This window comes from Chinchilla lanigera, unplaced genomic scaffold (genome assembly GCF_000276665.1).
Source record: "Chinchilla lanigera isolate Chin_1 unplaced genomic scaffold, ChiLan1.0 scaffold00090, whole genome shotgun sequence".
NCBI classification, from domain to species: Eukaryota; Metazoa; Chordata; class Mammalia; order Rodentia; family Chinchillidae; genus Chinchilla; species Chinchilla lanigera.
In genome coordinates this window covers 4,284,919-4,292,235 of record NW_004955491.1, presented here as the reverse complement: position 1 = coordinate 4,292,235, position 7,317 = coordinate 4,284,919, and the positions used below count along the sequence as shown (strand labels likewise).

Sequence of the window (7,317 nt, the reverse complement as noted above, 5' to 3'; positions counted from 1 at the left end):
GCCGCCGTCCCCGCCCGCCGGCTCCGGGCTGAGTTGGGGCAGGTTCGGGCCGCCGCCGCCAGCTCCGTTTCGCTGGCGCGGAGGTCGCCGTGGACCCCGCTGCATTGTGTGCTCCCGCCACCCCCACCCCCCGAGTGTCCGCGCCGCGCGCCGGCTTACTTTTTGAAAATGGGGAGGATCGAGGAGCACTGTCTTTTGGAAAACTTGGTAAATGTCCTTTGAAGTCCTGCTTTCTAAAGAATCGTAATCTTAAAAAAAAAAAAAAAAGGAGCCGTTTTGGCCAACTTGTGAGATGCCTCTGAGAATGGCGACAGGTGCTAACGAAATTAACTGCCGTTTAGTCCGTGCTTATTCCCCAAATCCCGGGGGCTTAAATGAAGCTGAGGTGGTGGAAATAAGTGAGGGTAATAAGGTGCCTGTGACAAACGTGTGTTTGGACTGTACGGTTGGCAGTTTCTTATTAATTGGTCTCGTTTTCTGTGAACAATAGCTTTGGTGAGTCAGAAAAGGCTGGATGTGGAAATGTTTGTTGCCTAAGAAATTGAATGTATGCTGCCTACAGTTAAAAGTAGTTTATCACGTAAGATCTACGAAATGTAAATTCATTTGGAAATAAAAATCCTTGGTATTGAAAGTACAAGACTTTCTGGGTTTGAAGAAAGTCGTTGCCAGTTTAGTTTTATGGTGGTCTAATATCACACGGAACGTTTGAAAAATAAATTCTTAAAAACACTAACGTTGGCACAACTGAATAGTTTATACTTCTAGGGTTTCTGGGTTTTTTATTTATTGAGGTTTTTTTCTTCCTCATTGAACATTAGGAACTAATTCATATTTAGGGATAAAATGGAGAGCAAATGTGTAATTCCAACTAGTTTATTCATAATTTTATTTGCAAGAAAATGAAAGTAAGCTATATTTTTAAGTTTTCTGCTCCTGGTATGTAAAGTTAGGGATAGGATTCTACTAGTAAGAAATAAAGAATTCTCCTGTGTTTTCAGGGTGTGCTGGGGAATGTGATATTTAAAGTTCCAGAAACACTTAGGAAAATTGCATCCTAAATTGTCATTTTTGTGGGAAATGAATATATTCCAAGAAAGTTAAAAAATATAGATGTTTTTCTGTTTGCATTGTTCTGTCTGATGAAGACCTAAGATTCATCTGCTAACTTACACGGAGACAAAGAAATGCATTATAAAAATCTGTGTATGTGTGCTGTGCAGCGTTGAGGTACAGCTTTTGAGATATTGCCGTTGAGGTACTGCCGTAAGTGTTGAGATTATAAAATCAGGTTTACGTTTGTGTTAGTTTACTAATGATGTATTTAAAAAAAATGATGTATTTAAAAAATGATGTATTATAAAAAATGTATTTAATTGTGCAGATTTTCGGCAGAAACTTGGGTACTTTAGGATTTAAAAATTCTAATTTTGCCCTTCATGTGTATTCTCTATATCTTTGTTCTTGTCACAAGATTGTTTTTGAAAAAGCCTTTCTGATTGAAAATTTTGTTTTTTGATAGAATCGAAAATATACTTGGTTTAGTAGTGATGGAAAAGAAAAACACTTGTTGATTTAGTGTAGTTAGACAGAAAAGTTCTTTTTCATGCTGGCTTTGTCTGGTATGGTACACACAGGTAATATTTTTGTGTTGGCCGCTTAAAAACTAGGCAGGTTTCTCTAGACTACTGTCAAGCCTCCCATGCTTTGAGGTGACAGGCTCAAGAAGTGCAGATTTGTTTCAATTTCAGCCTCTAAATAAACAATGATTAAGAAAGTTGCTGCTTAAAAGAAAACAAACCAACAAGGGTAAATATTTATGATGATAAAAATGAATTACAGGATCAGTTAGAAACTGTCCTTGAATTAGTTTTGGTCTTTATGTCAGTATAGATGATGAAAAATTTTTCTGTAAATTGTGAAAGAATTATGTGGGCTCGTGAAACCTTTCAGAGAGGCGCCTAGGTGGAGAGGACAATTCGTTAAATCCAGAAAAAGCTTCATTAGACGATGTGCTTTACTGCTAGAGGCCTTCCTGAGCTCCCAGGCACTCTGTGTTCCCACAGGGCTTTGTGCACACTTTCATTATAGTAGGTTTCGAATTGTATTATAATCACTTGTTCACGCTTCCCTCTCTCTGACTGCTACACTCCTCTAAGCGCCTAAGGCAGAGGCTGTCTTATTTTTTCTTTGTATACCTAGCACCTAGGTTGGCAGTGGCTGGAGTAGGGATTTTACAAATTCAATCTCTCTTTCTCCCTCCCTCCCTCTCTCCCTTGCCCTCCCTCCCTGCCTCCCTCTTTTGCTCTCTCTGTTACTTGGTCTTTCTATTTTTTGGGGGCAGGGTCTTGAAAAGTCACTAAATTGCTTAGGTGAGTCAAAGTTGTGATCCTCCTGCCTCATCCTCCCATAGTGCTGCAATCATGGGTGTGTTCCACCACGCTACCACACCTGGCAGAGAATAGGGACTTTAAAATAATGGAATGAATTAAGGAAATAGGAAAGATGTGAAAACATTTGGCAAAGGAACTTGGAAAATAAATAGGGCATATTAATATTTATGTCAGGAAGAACTTTAGAAGGTCTTTTTCACCGTTTTTTTTTTTTTTTTTTTTTTTGGTACTGGGAATCGAACTCAGGACTTTGTGCTTGCCAGGCAGGCACTTATGCCACTGAGCTATATCCCTGGCCCTTCACTGTTTTTGTGAGGCAGAATTACAAAGAAAAATAATTGTCAAGGTAGATAAATTTTGATGTTTTCCCCTGTTATAATCTATGGAATTGAAAACTGAGTTCCTACCCCCCGTGGTGCAGGGGTTTGAATCCTGGGCCTTGGACATGCTAAGGAAGCCTCTACCACTGAGCTCCATCTCCAGCCTATTTTAAATTTTGAGAAAGGGTCTCACTAAGTTGCTAAATTGCCCAGGCTGGCCTCAGATTGGGATCCTTTTGCCTTGGTTTTCCAAGTGGCTAGGATTAAAGGAATGTGTGTCACTGTGCCTGACTGGAAATTGTAAGTTAATTTTTTGACACAGAGTCTTGTTTTGTAGCCTAGTCTGGCTTTCAACTTACTATGTTGCGCAGGCTGACCTCCAACTTGCTGTCCTCCTGCCTCAGGCTTTCAAGTACTGGGATTACAGGCATGTGCTGCTATTCCCGGCTTTGAAAATTGGATATTCTTTAAGTGTAACCACTGGTATTTTCATGTTTTTCACTTCAGGGAACTAGAAAAGCTTAGTAAATCACTTGGATGTCTAACATTTAGTATTTGTTTGATTTGATTTTTTGCGGGGGGAGTCCTTTTGAGACAGGGTCTCATTATGCAGTTCAGGTTGGCCTTGAGCTCACTTTGTAGCCCAGGCTAGTCTCAAACTTGCAAGGATCCTCCTGCCTCAGCCTCCTGAGTGCTGGGATTACAGGTGTGCACCACCATGCCTGGTCTGATTGGATGTTGAAACTGATGATCCTTGTGTAAAATACCAGGAAAGAACAAGAGAGGTAGCATATTTTAATTGAAAGGTGTCTTGTTGGAATGAATAAGTTTATTGGAATAATTTGAATTAGGTTTTAAAGCTAACCTGAAAGAAGTAGTGATAATGTAATTATAGATTTCTTTTTAAATTGTATAAAGATTAGCAAATCTAGTAGTATCTCAGATGTTATCCTGATAAATTTTTCAAAGGGCTGTACAGGTCCATATCTTGCTGCAGCGTTACTTCGTGGTACAAGAATGTGACAAAAATGAAATGAGAAAGGAATTACAGTCATGCATTCTGTAAGAAGGCTTTGGTCAGTGACAGGCCATGTAAAGAAGGGTGGATTCATAGATGATATACCAGTGACACTGTAGCCATTGTAGTTTATATTATGACAGAATTACCCAACAACACATTTCTCAGAATGTATCTTCATTGTTAAGCAACATGATTGTAATACTAAAGTGCCTACAATTTGCCAGATGCTTTTTTTAAAAACTGTGATAAATTCATATCAGGTGCTTCACTTTTAATTTAAAAACTGACCTGACTATATCAGTGGATGAATGAACAAACTATGGCGTTAGCATACAGCAAAATTTTTATTTTGTCTTTTTGAGACAGTCTCACTATGCAGTTCAGGCTGGCCTTGAGCTCACTTTGTAGCCCAGGCTGGTCTCAAACTCGCAATGATCTTCCTGCCTCAGCCTCCCGAGTGCTGGGATTACAGGTATGCGCCCCCACGCCTGGCTAAATATTCTTACGTAAAAAGAACAAAATTCTGATATATGCTGTACAACATTAAGGATATTGTGCTGAATGAAAGAAGCTGTGTAAAACCTTTTGTACAAAAAGCATACAAAAATAGAATGATTCCATTTGTGTGAGGTGGCTAGCATGGGAAACTTAGAGACAGAAAGTGGAGGTTACCAGGAATGGAGGAGTAGTGAGTGGGAGTTATTGTTTAATGAGTGCAGTTTCTCTTCAGAGTGATGAGATAACCCTGGAGATGGGTGGTAGTGATGGCTGAACAAAATTTTGAATATACAGCCAGTCCTTAGATAGGTAGTTTCTATATCTGCACATTGGACCAACTGCTGGTTGAAAATACTGCCAAAAAATACATTGTGTTTGTACTGTGCATGTATACTATTCATTTTTTCTTGCCATATTCCCTAACCAGTGCAGTGTAACAACTGTTTGCATAATGTTTGCCTGGTATTAGCATTCTAAGTAACCCCGGATGACTTAAAGTGAATGGGACAGCTGAACAATTGTGGAATGGTGTTGTGTACCTGCAGTCTGAGCTACATGGGAGGCTGAAACATGAGAGTTGTTTGAGTCCATGAGTTTGACATGACCTTGGACAACATGGTGAGACCCCCATCTTAAAAAAATAGTATATGGGAGGATGTGTTTAGTTTTCTTGCAGATATGTGGGCTTTGAGCACTTGCAGATTTTGGTATCAGAGGGAGGGTTCTGCAATTTAGTCTTTATTATGCATGGGGGGGGACAGCTGTGCTTAATGCCACTGGAGTAGACATTTAGAAATGGTTAAAATGGGAAAAATGACTAAAATGGTAAATGCTATGTATATTTTTGCAGAATACAAAACAGCACACTGTGCAAACCTTTACTGATAGGGAAAATGAAGGAAACTGGTCTATAAGGGTTAAGAACTTGTCCAGAGTTGGGGTGGTGGTGCACAACTACAATTCTAGCACTCTGGGAGGCTGAGGCAGGAGGACCACATATGTAGGCACAGCCCTGGTGACCTAGTGACACCCTGTCTCAAAACAAACAAACAAACAAACAAACAATTTAAAAAGGACTGAGGCTGTAACTCAGGGCAAAGCCCTGGTGGGCATTGCTACTACTGTACAGTGGAAGAACTTGTTCAGAATTCATCTGGGAATTTGAAGTCAGGATCTGAATTTAGTTCTGTTTGACACTGTATTATTCAGTCCATGTCACTTGCTAGCTACTGGTTGATTAACGATGTATCAGCTTCAAAAAGTGTTTATTTAAATCAGTTACATTTCAGAGTACATAGTTGTAGTTTATAGACTAAAAGATGTCTTTGAGGATTTGTTCTCAGTTTGAAGATTCATGTTTTAGCCATAGCTCTGACATTTATGTGAGTGTACAATGAAGCAGTTGCTTGGGTTTCAACTCCTGACTTGCCAGTTTGTGCCTGGGGTATTATCCTCTTGGTGTGTGTGTTTCTCTGTTTGTAAATTGATGCTGCTAATGATCATGTCTGATAAGGTGATTCTAAGGGTTAAGGGAATTAATGTATGTGAAACTCTTAGAACTAGTTCTGGCGCAATGTTTGAGAGATGATTTTTAGTTACTACTAACTAGTTAGGGTATCACTGTTACTTTTAAGAGTCAGTGTAGCTGGGTGTGGTGGCAAATTAAAATTGTTAAGGGAAGCTGGAGGTGGGGGCCTACTCCTGTAATCCTAGCACTCAGGAGTCTGAGGCAGGAGGATTGTTTGGAGTTCAAGGCTAGCCTGGGCTACACAGTGAGCTCAAGGCCAGCCTGAACTGCATAGCGAGACCCTGTTTCAAAAAGACAAAAAAAAAAAAAAAGTCAGTGTAGTTTTCCCATTAATGGAAACAAATACTTCTGAATGTTTAAATATAGGGTTAGGGACTATAAAGAAAAAGGTACTATGTATGTTTTATCCATTTTATTTAGAGGGCCGGGGATATAGCTCAGCGGCACAAGCACCTGCCTGGCAAGTGCAAGGTCCTGAGTTAGATTCCTGGTACCAAAAAAAAATTTCCTACCATTTCTATTTAGAAATATCTATAGATTAAAAAGTAATGTGTATTTAATTTAAAATCCTGAAACAGGTGTTGGGGAGGTAGCTCAGTGGCACAGTGCCTGCCTGTTAAGTGCAAGGTTCTGAGTTCAATTCCCTGTACCAAAAGACAACCAAAAAACAAAAAACAAAAACAAAGCAAAGCAAACAAAACAGCTTAGACGTTTGTAAAGTGAAGCTTTTCTTAATCCCTGTAATCCCATTAGTAGTTTGGTATATATTCTTCCCAAACATTTCTCAATGTGTTCATATATGAGTATTCTTTTTTGCATATACCTTCCAAAACGAGACCAAGTTATTTGATTCTAGCACAATTTTTTTGTTTCTTGTTATTTGAGACAGGGTGTCACTGTAGCTCAGGCTGGCCTTGAACTCACTGTGTAGCTCAGGCTGGCCTTTAACTCATGACAGTTCTATTTTTTTGGTACCAGGAGTCGAACCAGGACCTTGCCCTTGCCAGGCAGGCGCTTGTGCTGCTGAGCCATATCCCCGGCCACTCGTGACAATCCTGCCTCAGTCTCCCAAGTGCTGGGATTTCAGGCATGTGCCACTGCACCTGGCAACAGAATTTTTTTAAAAAGTCAATCCAGAAAACTCTAGTTCATTAAAAATAGCTGATATTTCTTTAGGTGCTCTATGTGCTTGACACAAATGCTTTATGCTCATTACTCTGTGTAGATAACCTTATCAGCAAGAGACAGACAGATTATGTAATAAGAACTAGTTAATGGTATAAAGACTTGAATTTTGGTACTTTGATTTTGGTTTTAAAGTTCTAATTTCTCACCTAGTCTCCTTTGGTGTCCCTCCTCCATAGGGATTGTTTGTTTTTTTGTTTTTTTCTAATACCAGGAATTGAACTCACGACCTCGTGCTTGCTGGGCAGCACGAACTCACGGCCTCGTGCTGTGCCGCTGAGCTAAATCCCCAGCCCCTCTCCATAGGGATTGAACCCAGGAAGGCCTTTGCACTGAACTACATCCCCAGCTCCTCCCTTTTTTTTCTTTAAA

At 39.9% G+C, this 7,317-nt stretch overlaps 1 protein-coding gene across 1 annotated transcript in view; it reads left to right on the top strand.

The window, feature by feature from the left end:
* Positions 1 to 6: 6 nt before the first annotated feature.
* Positions 7 to 7,317, top strand: part of Ezh2 (enhancer of zeste 2 polycomb repressive complex 2 subunit) — a 76,877-nt gene continuing 69,566 nt past the window's right edge. Inside the window, exon 1 of the mRNA XM_005404737.1 lies at positions 7 to 207. The gene's annotated coding sequence lies outside the window, so the exon portion shown is untranslated. The remainder of the gene's footprint in view (positions 208 to 7,317) is intronic.